At 45.9% G+C, this 11851-nt stretch overlaps 1 protein-coding gene across 1 annotated transcript in view; it reads left to right on the top strand.

Annotated features, from left to right (window-relative positions):
• Positions 1-11851, top strand: part of TMEM132B (transmembrane protein 132B) — a 452449-nt gene that overhangs the window by 85946 nt on the left and 354652 nt on the right. The gene's annotated exons all lie outside the window — the stretch shown is intronic.

An 11851-nucleotide genomic window follows, 5' to 3' on the forward strand; every position in this document is an offset into this window, starting at 1 on the left:
AGGCCAAGTCTGGTTTTCTTATCTGAGATCATCTTAGGTTTTCTTCTTCATATATCCATCAGTGACCAGTGTGGTGTTTTTCCCTAGCACGTTCTTTCAGGAAGTTATTGGTGGCACTCGTTATGTGTGTCAGGCCTAATGATCATGAATAAGGAATCAAAGAAACTGAGACCCTTGCCCTTGATGGAGACATGCATTTCAGGAGAAATGCCAGAAATAGATGAGAGTGATGTGATGTGACTTTGATGGGAGGAATGTCCAGATTATTAAGGAGAGTTTCTTTGAATGAAGACGTTGGGTAACGTTGGTCAGACAAAAGATAATTCTGAAGTGGGTTTTGAAAGGTGAGTGACAGTTGAACAGATGGTAAGTTAATCATGTCTCACCTTCCTAGCTTTGGGGATTATTGTAATTTTGCTCTCTCGCATCCTTGGAAACCCTTGGCGAATGTTTTTTGTTTTTTGGGAGGAGACAGGGTCTCACTCTCTTGCCCAGGCCAGAGTACAGTAGTGTGACCATAGCTCACTGCAGCCTTGACCTTCTGGGCTCTTCTCATCTCTGCCTCCTGAGTAGCTGGGATGACAGGTATGTGCCACCATGCCTTGCTAACTTTTTAATTTTTTTTTGTAGAAATGGGGTCTCCCCATGTTGTGCAGGCTGGTCTTGAACTTCTGGGCTTAAGCAATCCTCCTGCCTCAGCCTCTCAAAGTGCTGGGATTATAGGTGTGAGCCACTGTGCCTGGGCTAAAATTATTTTTGAAGGTAAATACTAATGAAAATTGACAAACATCTTCTCAGTATCCACTGATGTTTGACTCTGGTCTCTAGAGCATTAGAAATTAGGAAATCAGTGCCAGTGATGCCTTTTGTGCATTCCTTTGTTTATTTAAATATATACTTTGCATCTGTTGGATATTTGAATAAAGGATAAAGAAAGACAGAACAAACCCTATTCTTAGAACTGTGACTACCCTGGCTTCTGTTCTGACCTCGAAGCGGTCAGACGACTCCAGCTGGTGACAGCAGCTGGTCTCTGCACCATGGAGGTGTGTCTCTGAGCATTTTTCAGCCATTTAGATCCGACTGTGAGTCTGATCACAGTGACCAAAATTGCAGAGAGTTGTTTTGGGCATTTGGCTAATTAGAACAAAGCCATCAGGTGTAATGAACTATCCATCCCAGACTTTGTTCTAATAATCATTAGATGAGATCTCTGATGAGCAGGCTATGGGCGATGCTTGATTTTGGGTGTCTCAAGGCTGTCTGGGGGTGTCCGTCAAGGCTGAATGGCTGGACTGGAGTTGGGAATGAGAGGATGCATTTTCTCCGTGGGAAAACTTTGAGAGTGCATTTGTGTGGGTGTGAGTCCCTCATGCCTTTGGGGGCTGACTGTCTGTTAAGCAATGCTTGCCTATGCCCTTGGCCTTGACCTGACCCTTGTCGGTGTGGCTGTCAGTCAAATAAGCAGAAGCGCTGGTGTCTCCTCTGACAGCTGGTGCAGTAACAACTGTCAGCCCCTCTGAAGTCAGCTTGATTTCCAAGAGGCACGTGTAACATTTACGTTTGAAGAGAGGAATTGATTGAGGGTTTGGGCTGTTGAAAGGTAGGAAGAGGTGCAGGCCTTCCTGGCAGTCCAATTTGGGCATAATTTTGGATTCTAATCAAATAGTCTTTCATCACTCTGGTTTACCACATGTGATTTTAATGTAGAGGTTGCAAGTCAGAAGGCCGTGAGCTGGATACTGTGAGTTGAATTGTCCAAGTCCTAACCACTAATACTTGTGAACGTGACCTAACTTGGAAAGAGGGTCTTTGCATATGTAGTCAAGTTAAGATGTGGTCATTAGGGTGGGCCCGAATCCAATAGGACTGGTGTCCTTAGATGAAGAGGGAGAACAGACACACACACACACACACACACACACACACACACACACACACACAGACACACACACACACAGACACACACACACACACACGAGAAGGCCATGTGAAGATGCAGCAGAAATTGGAATGATGTGCCTACACGTCAGGGAACACAGGAAGCACCGGAAGCAAAGAGAAAGGCATGGAACTTCTCCAGAGCCGTTGGAGGGAGCATGGTCCTGCCCACACCTTGGTCTTGGACTTCTGGCCCCCAGGACTATGAGAGAATAAATTTCTGTTGTTATAAGCCATCCCATTTGTGGTCATTTGTTATGGTAGCTCTGGGGAACTAACAAGGATGTCAAAAAAAGTTGGACAAATGGCTACTGTTTAAAAACAGAAATTTTATGTAAAAGTCTGAATTTTTGGCATCTCTAGAAAAATCAGATCTGTTCACAGAGGGCTGACATTCTCTGATGGAGAAGTCTGGAACTCTGCAGTGTACCCTAGTCACTACCACTCCCAGTTGTCCTAAAACAAGCCTGCTTCTGCCAGTTGTGTTTTGCGTCAAGACTCTCTAGGTTTCTAAGTTTGCGGCCCCTTCTTTCGTGATAGATCTGGGATGGATGTGTTGAAAAGAGCCCATCTCTGGCTTTCTGGTTTCTAGAGCGGCGGCTGGCAAATTACAGCCAGTGGGTCAAATGTGGCACTTTGTGTGTTTTGATAAAGCAAGTTTTATTGGAAAGCAGCCATATCTATTCATGTACATATTGTCTACGGTTGCTTTCACACTGTAACACCAGGGTTGGGAAGCTTCAATAGAAACCATTTGGCCTGCAAGGTGGAAAACATTTACTCTCTAGCCCTTTACAAAAAGGCTGCGCTGACCCTTATTCTGGGGAATCAAGAAATCCAGATTTTCATGTGAACTCTCCCTGTTTTTAAGTGAGGGCTATGAACTCATATTGGTTTTTAATTTCACGACTTTAACTGTCACTCAAGGACATCCTTCCATGTCAATAAATGGTAATCCCCATAATTTTTTTTAATGGAATAATACGACTCATTTACCCAGTTTTTTATTAATGGGTATGCAGGCAGTTATTTATGTTTTAAGTTTGTATAAGCTAGTGAATCCTGGCTAGGTATAGAACATTGAGCTTCTTTTAGGGGATGGGGAGGGAATGAGTGAGTGGGGTGTTTAACCCGGAGTTTAGAAGGCCAGCAGACTATGCCATCATTTTTGTCAAATGTTCATGTTTGGTTTTTAAAGGCAAGATATGAAACACTGGCCTTCCCTATCCACAGAAGGTTCTGCAAGAAAAATCAGAACTTAAAAAAGGAGCAGAAAAGAATTATTTTGGTTGTAAGATGGTAGCTTTGGTTGCTTAAGGTGGTGAATCCTGGGAAGAGTGGCCAAGAGAAACTCTTGAATTTTCCTCTCTGAAGACCCTTTAAGAAGCAACAACTCTGCCCTGGTTGGATGTTAACACAGCAAGGGAAGATCTGTTTGGCCACTTCTGCTCCAGCACAAATAGTTCCCTCTAGCCCAGCACCGAGAAAGCTTCTGTGTCTACCTTGCCCAACAGGAAGAAGTGCCATGCTGGATATAGATGGGGGTCATTGGTAGGGGAAGTATTTGGGCATTTAACCGTACCTTTGCCATCCCTGAATTAGAAACCAGGAGCTGGGTCAGCTGATCATGTGTCCTTCTGAACGACAGGGTCCTCATCTGTGATTGGATGACTCCATTAGCCTATGCAAGGCCATTGCCAGTTAGGTCCATCTGAGGCTATAGGGCTCTTTGAAGGGTGGGCATAAAGGGAGGAATAAACTCAGCAGGCCAGAGACTGTTATCCCTAGAAAGACCTGCTTACAAGGTTGACCTTTGGCTGCTGTTTGGGAGCTTGGCACTTGGACTGTTCCCTGAATAAGTGTATGTTATGTTTCCTAGACTGTATAGACCATGTGACTTAGAATGCTTGCTTTGCTTCTGGGAGTCTGGAATATGGGTACATGTTAGGCAGAGGGGTCTATGTGACTAGTCTCCAATGCAAACCCTGAGCACCGAGTCTCTGACGGGCTTCCCTGGACAGAAACAGCAGGCATATGTTGCTGTGTTTTTCTTTCTGGGAGAAGAGTGTACACTGTGACCCTCACGGGAGGAAGAGAGAGTGTAAGGAAGCTGGTGTATGAATTTCTACAGAATCTGCCTGTATCTTCTCCCTTGTTGATCCTGTTATATATTTTTTTGCTGTAATAAGCCTTAGCCATAAGTCCAACCAAATGCTAAGTTCCACAAGTGCTTCAAGTGAATTACCAAACATATGAGAGTGGTCTTGGGAAACCCTCGAGCAGGATAGTTCATTATAAACTCAATTCCACTGTTAAAACGATTCAGAATCCCTGCTCTGATGAAGATGATAATGATAAATGTGTCCGTGATTATATTAATAACTAACACTTAAATAACACAGTGTGTCAGGTGCTGTTTTAACACTCTACATAGATCGACTCATTTAATCCTCACAGCCATCCTTAGAGGTAAGTATTACTTTTACCCTCAGTTTACAGATGAAACTGAGACACAGAGAACAAGTGACCTGTCCTTCATCACCTAGCTCGTAAGTGGTGGAGCTGAGAATGAAACTCCCAGACTGAATGGCCAACGCTTGAGATCCTCCTAAAATGTAGGACTCTCCTTGGATTGGTGATTGGAACCAGTGCCTTCTTGGAAACTAGCCTTAGTCTAAAGAAGCTAAATAAGGAGGATATTGAATGTTTCCAAAACAAAGAAATAAATGTTGAAATGATGGATGTACCAATTACCCTGATCTGATCACCATGCATTATTTGTATCAAAACATCACTATGTACCCCATAAATATGTGCAATTCTTATATGACAATTAAAAAAATAAAAAGTAGTTTTTTAAAAAGAGGCCAACTATGGTCTTCACCTTTTGGTGGAGGCTGTATCAGTGAGGACAAGCTGGGATAACAAAGCATGTCAAAATGCCACTGGCTTAAAATAACAAGGTTTATTCCTTGCTTAGTCTGAGTGTCCATCCCACCTTGCTGTGCGCTCTGCTCCATGTCTGCCTCCCCCAGACCTAGGCTGCCGGAGCAGCCCGTCTTCACTTGCTGCGGGGTGTCAGGGCGCTGGGAACTGATGTGGCTGCTTCCCACCCTGGGACATCTCACGTCTCTCATTGGCCAGAGTAGTCACATGACGCCACCCAGGCACTGGGAAGCCAGGAAGTGAGTCCTATATCGTGTCCCCAGGGCAGACTACAACTCTTAGGTCAGCAGCGCAGGGAATGCTCAAGAGAGGAAGCCAGACTTTTGATTTCCCTGACTCAGGCTTTGCGGGAAGAATGCTCATTGAAGGAAGATTAGGGTTGAGAGGAGGGGGTGGGAGTGAGCTGATTATTGTCAAAGGCAGAAGTGAGAAAACAGGGGGCTGATAGTTAAGTCCTTTCAGAGCAAATGAAAGTGATTTCCATGACAACAATTCAATTAGAAAGCGACATGAAGTTCTTGTGTGAGGGAGCGCTGGGGAATTATCACACAATGAACCCTAAGCATTTTGGCCTTGAAGGTGGAGAGGGGTGAGAAAGTGCCCAGCAGGGGACCCCCAGCGGTTCCTGGATGCAGGGCATGCCCTCCTAGTGAACAGGCTCACCCCTTCCAGCACCCAGGGGAGAGGGGAGGGAAGAGGTTGGCAACAATAAGCAAACGTGGAGTGGGTGTGAGCAGAACGGTCCGGGTAGGCAGGGAAAGGCAGGGGCTGGGGCGGGCGATTGAAGCACCTGTGTTTTGCTTTTGAGGTGGGGTGGCTTGGGATGTAGGTTGCCTGGTAGGGTTGCAGAATAGATGTTGAAATGTTTCCCACATAATTGAAATTCAGACATGGGTGGGGGCGGGGGAAAGTGGGAAGGAGGCCACAGGATGTGGTGGGAAAAAAACCAGGCTTCGAAAGCCCACCCCGGTGGCTTTGAATCAGTTTTTCCCCGTTGCTTTCTGCGTTCCCTCAGCCTCAGTTTTCTTGACCATAAAACAGAGCTTAGCTTGCCAGTCAGCCAACCAGTGGTGAGCACTGCACCACATAGCATAATATCTGGCACACAGTAGGTGCTCTCTACAATGTACCTCTACTCCCCTCCCTGGATTAGGGATGAGGGCAAAGGGATTTAATCTCCGGTGCAAACTCTGAAGCTTCAGCAATGGCTTCCCGGAACCTGTGTTAAGAAGGCTGCTGAGGCTCAGTAAGAGTGTGCTCCAATTGCTTATTGATGTCTGTCATGGACACAGAAGTGCTGTTGTGTGCATCACATGTTTGCCATCCTTGGTTTGGTCCGCCTTTCTCATTTGAGCTTCACTTCTTACAACATACCCTTCTGTAAATCCTTTGCTGCACTCACACTGCCCAGCTCCCTGCCCCCTGTGATGCTGGATGCCCTGTGCTGCCTGCCTTCCTCTATGCCCTGGTGCCCCTGCCTTCCCTGGCTTGGGGAACTCTCCCCCTCACTCCTCAGTGCATCCAGGCTTGTCCTCTTCTGCAAGGATCAGGTCAGGCCGCCCTGCAGGGAAGCTCCTCCAACCCACCCTGCCCTAACCATTCCACAGCCAAAGGATGCGATCAGTTTCTGAATTCCCATAACACTCTCCCTGTCTTCCATGGCCTGCACATACATCTCACCACGCCTCATGTAGGCACTGCTATCCTTTCCTCATGCCTGTTGCTGGCCTCTTAGTGACTGTGAGCCCCAAGGGCAGCTATGTTGTCCCCTACCCTTTGTTAACCCCATATTCACTAACCCCGATCTCCACATCCTCTTCCCTGTGCAGGGAATATGATTTTGATGATTTCATTGGCAGAGCTTGGATGTGGCCATCAGAGATCCTAGCTAGGGCTCCCCGTGCTGCCACTTAGGGATGTGTGACTGCCCCTAAATCTTTTGACATCTTTGAGCCTCAGATTCCTCTCCTAATAACACAGAGTTACTGGGAGCATGCAGGGAGATATGTGTGCCTGGTGCATTCTGAGCTCTGGGTGCATAGTAAGCACTTGCTTAATACCTGGTAGTGGCTGTTGTCATTCTCACTCCTCTGTCCTTCTCCTTCTTTCCTTCCTGGCCTAGTTCCTTGAACAACCATTCCAATATGGTCTTTACATCTTTCATTGGGATGGTCCTCCAAGTATTTATTGGGAGTCCAAATGGTACAATCCGAGAGCCTGGTGCAGGAGAAAGAGGATATTTTATTCACCTGTGGAAAGACTCAAAGTTCATGGGAGCCCCAGCATCAAAGGCAGCCTACTTTAGGCAGCAGCTGTGTTCTCGAACAACTGTGAGCAATTTCAACTTGATCAGCTTTAACACGAGCCCCCTTTTACAAGTCCCAGGGGACTTGCCAATTAAAGATTTGTTTGACAAATCCTTTTGTAAAATGCAGAGTCACCAAATTGTTCTGCTTTGTGGTTCTGTATTCATATATATTAAGTTTTCTTAAAGTAGGTACTATTTTAGCGGTAAAACCTCCTTATCATAATCTAGCCAAGTTTTTGAGCTTCAATAGTCAAAATTGCTATTTATTTCAATCCGTTGAATATGTATTGTATTCTGGAAAGATATTTTCAACTCATGAAAATTAAGTGAGAAAGCTAGAGTTACCAGGGTTCGTCTCCTGTTCCTGCCATGTACCCGACTCTCGCTGGCAGTCCTGGCAGATGCTCAGCTGTCCTTAATAAAGGCGCAGGAGCGCTAAGAACCAGGAAGATGTTGAGATTGAGTAATTTGGCCTGGGAAACACGTAATTACCACGAGTGTCAGTCTCTGTAATGAAGCGTGGATAGGGCCAAGTCCAGAGCATAAATTACCAGGGAAGGGGGCGAGGTAAGATGTCCCGTCCAATAATTTAGCCTCCGACTAGCTTCTGGCAGCTGTCCTGTAATGCGCCTCGTCTGGTGCAGACCAAGATGGTGCATTCCAGTGCATTCCACCTCAAAGGGAGATGAGCCTGGAAGGAGTCAAGTAAGACTGCTGGTCTGTCTGCCACTTCCTCTGGAGAGATGCTAGGAGCTTGAGTAGTGCCCACTTGTTGTCGTAGAATCCTAGATTTCCAGCACAGACTTTGAGATCAACCCTCTCGTTTTACAGATAAAGGAACCAAGGCCCAGGCAGGGGAGTGGAATTACCAAAGCCTCCAAGTGAGTCAGTAGCCACAGTTTGTTCTTGAACTTCCATGCTTTGACTTGGTTTACCTTCAGCACCCCACTCAGTTCCACCCAAGGATGGTTAGAAGAGACCAGGCTTGACTCCCAGCCCTGTTTCCTGGGGGATGTCACTATCTAGGAAGAGGCAAGAGAATTTTCCTCCTACAGTAGATAATGTTTTGTCTTAGTGTTTGTTTAGTGCATTTTTCTACATAGATGTTTATGGCTCAAAATTCAAACGAGATACATTGAAAATTCAGTCTCCCTCCTATACCTGTTCCCCAGCCTTCCTCACCTCCTTCCCAGATGCAGCCAGTGTTATATGTATCTTTGCAGAGATTTTTCTATGCATGTATTAGCAATCACATATTTTTGATTCATTCACTCATTCAGCAACTATTTGTTGAGCACTGTGCATGTGCTGGGCTCTGCTGTAGGCACAAAGCTGCAGCAATGGACAGAACAAAGACCCAAAGAGCGAGCTAGTTAGACCCCAAAGAGCTCTCTTCCTCCCCCTGCTCCCTTCTCACACACACGGTTCTGTGCTTTTATTAAACCTGAACCTCCTATCTTTGAGGGTCTTCCACATCGATTTGCATAGCATTGTCTCTTTTTAATGATGGTGTTGCATTTTATCATGTGGATATACCATAATTTCTTTAACCAGTATCTGATGGATAGACATTCAAATGGCTTCTGGGGTTTTTTTCTTTGCTGTTATAAGCAACACTGCAATGTCCGTGTATACATTTCCTTTTGCACTTGTGAGAGTAGATCTGGCAATTTACTGGCCAATGTAGCTAAAATGTCCAGAGAATGGACAGGCAGGGCTATATTCAGGTGGACGAACCATGTCATTTGGACCTGATCTCTGAGTCCTGCTTTGCTCTGTGTTGGCTTTATTTTCAGAGATAAGAAGCCTTATTAAGTCTTTATTCTATTGTATTAACTGCACATCTACAATGTACCATGTGTCTTAGATACTGGAGATATAGCAGGAAGAAAACACACTCAAATCCTAGCCCGCATGGAGCTGACGTTTTTAAGATACCCCACACGGTCAGTCAAAGGTTTATATTCTCCCAGGTTGGAGGGAAAAAGAAAACCTCCTTCCTCCTGATAGTAACAAGTCTCAGGATTGGATCTCATTGGACCAACTTGTGTCACATGACAATCCCTGACCCAATCGTTTTGGCTGAAGGCAGGGGTGCAATAAGCTGATTAGTCAGGCCAGGGCCTCTGGAACCAGAGGGTGAAGTTAACCTCCCTAAGAACCATGTGGACTGAGGTTGAATGAGGGATTTCCCGAAAAGTGAAGGGCGAAGATTTCCTGGCTGGTACTAATGTTAGCTACAATGGTGGATAGAGTCAGAGTGAAAGAGCTGAAGGAATCGCAGGAAAGAGTGAGAAAGGAGAGAGGAAGCCAGAGCTGCGTGGTCGGGGCTCAGCGTCTAGGCCCCAGTGAGTAGTCCTGGGCACTCCCAGCTGGAGCCTCCTTTTATTTTGCTGAATTCTGGGAATCCATCCAGCGCTGGACTGAGCCAGTGAGAGAGGAGATTCATACCATTCAAGTATGATGTGGAGATTTCAAAGCACATGGTGAAATTTCTTTCCCAAAGTGATTCAGACCCAGTGTTTACCAGGTAAGGCCACTTGGGCACAGGTGGCTCCCACAGATGGGGTCCTTGTTCCCCTGGGGCTGTTCCCAGGTCTCCTACCCTCTACTCATACCCCAGATCCCTGGCAGTGACATGAGTGAGACCCCAGGTCTGGCTGCTGCCCCATCACACTCACGGGCCTGGCCTGGGACATCGCCAAGTGGCCAGGGGGCAAAGCCTTTCCCAGCGATTGGGCAGGGCCTGGGGAGGCAGAGGAGAACCTGGGGTGGTGGGGGCATCACTTAACATTGGAGAAGGTGAACATCCTTGGTAGGGAGTTTTAAGATGCTTGCTGCACCTAGACACCCTGTGCAAAGGTAGGAGTAGCATGAGCATAAATACTCAGGGCCTGTTTTCTGAGGACCAGCTGTGGGAAACAGCCATGCTCAATTCCACGTTAACTCGAATCATCCTCATATGTTTATCGAGGTCACCCTAGCACCAGGTACGTTACACGTGTACATTTCAACCTCACCACAGCCTTCTGAGGTAGGGATTGCTTTATCTTTGTTTGGCAGGTGAGAAAAGAGAAGCACAGAGAAGTTAATTCACTTGCCCAAGATCACACAGCCAGTAGCAGGAGAGCCAGCATTTAAACCCAGGCATTCTGCCTCTGGAGCTCATGCTCTTGGCTACAGCCTTCTTCTGCCTCTGTGTGTCAGGGAGAGTGTTGACACAGAAATCAGCCCTGTTGCCAGCTCTGACAGCAAGTAGCTGAATACCAAGTAGCTGAATGATCATTGGCAACTGTCATTGAATAGTCCTGTGCCTCAGTTTCCACATAAAGAGAATGGGATGCCAGCCTGACCCTGGGTTCTTCAAGGATCTGGTGAAGTATTTGGCAAGAACAACTTCTGGTGCGAAAATAAGTGCTTTTGCATCTATATTAGTTTTCTTGCTACTATAAGTTACCACCAATTTGGTGGATTAAAATAACAGAGATAATTATTTTATGTAACAGTTCGGGAGGTCAGAAGTCTGTAGTCAGTTTCACTGGGCTAAAATAAAGGTGTCAGCAGGGCTGTGTTCCTTTTGAGGCTCTAGAGATAATTCCTTTTTTTTTTTTTTTTTTTTGAGACCAAGTCTCACTCTGTTGCCCAGGCTGGAGTGCAGTGGCGCAATCTTGACTCACTGCAACCTCTGCCCCCTAGGTTCAGGCGATTCTCCTGCCCCAGCCTACCTAGTAGCTGGAACTACAGGTGCATGACACTACACCCAGCTAATTTTTTATTTTTAGTAGAGACAAGGTTTCATCATGTTGGCCAGGCTGGTCTTGAACTCCTGCCCTCAGGTTATCCACCTGCCTTGGCCTCCCAAAGTGCTGGGATTACAGGTGTGAGCCACTGCTTCTGGCCAGAATTCCTCTTTTTTTTTCAATCTTCTAGAGGCTGCCTGCATTTGTTGGCTCATGGTTCCTTCCTCCATTGTTGAGGCCGGCAGGGTAGCTTCTTCAAATCAGTTTCCCTCTCCACTCCTCTCTGTTTCTGTCTAGCTCCCCCAACCTGCGCCGACTCCATCCTCCCTCCCTCTTCTGCTTCTGTGGTCCTGTCTCCTTTTCTGATTTGGACCTTCCGCCACCCCCTTGTAAGGACCTAGGTGATGATATTGTGCCCACCTGGACAATCAGGATCATCTCCCACCTCAAGATCCTTAATTTAATCATATCTGCAGAGTTCCTTTTACCATGTAAGGTAACATCTTCACAAGTTCTGGGAATTGGGACGTGGGCATTTTTTGAGGGAGGCATTTAATTCTGTCTACTACACTACGCATCATTTAACTTATTTCATTATCTAGCACCTATGTAACTATTTTTAAAGGTACCATTTCCAAGCTTTTAAAGCACATGTAGATCAATAGTCAGATGAAAACAAAAAAAGGGCCTTAATCTCCCTACCCAGTTAACTCCAAGAGATGAATTTTTTTCTGTTTTGACATTTAAACAGAAAATGCAAATAATAGTAGAAGGACAAAAAATGCAAACCACAGAACGATACAAAGCAAACGTTGAACCTCCCTGCATAGTCTCTCCTTAAAGGTAACCACTTTACGGTTCTAGGGAATCCCTTCCAGAACAAACGAATTCACACAGCAGAATAAATGTATCTATT

This window comes from Sapajus apella, unplaced genomic scaffold (genome assembly GCF_009761245.1).
Source record: "Sapajus apella isolate SASKATOON/1434 unplaced genomic scaffold, GSC_monkey_1.0 scaffold2, whole genome shotgun sequence".
NCBI classification, from domain to species: domain Eukaryota; kingdom Metazoa; phylum Chordata; class Mammalia; order Primates; family Cebidae; genus Sapajus; species Sapajus apella.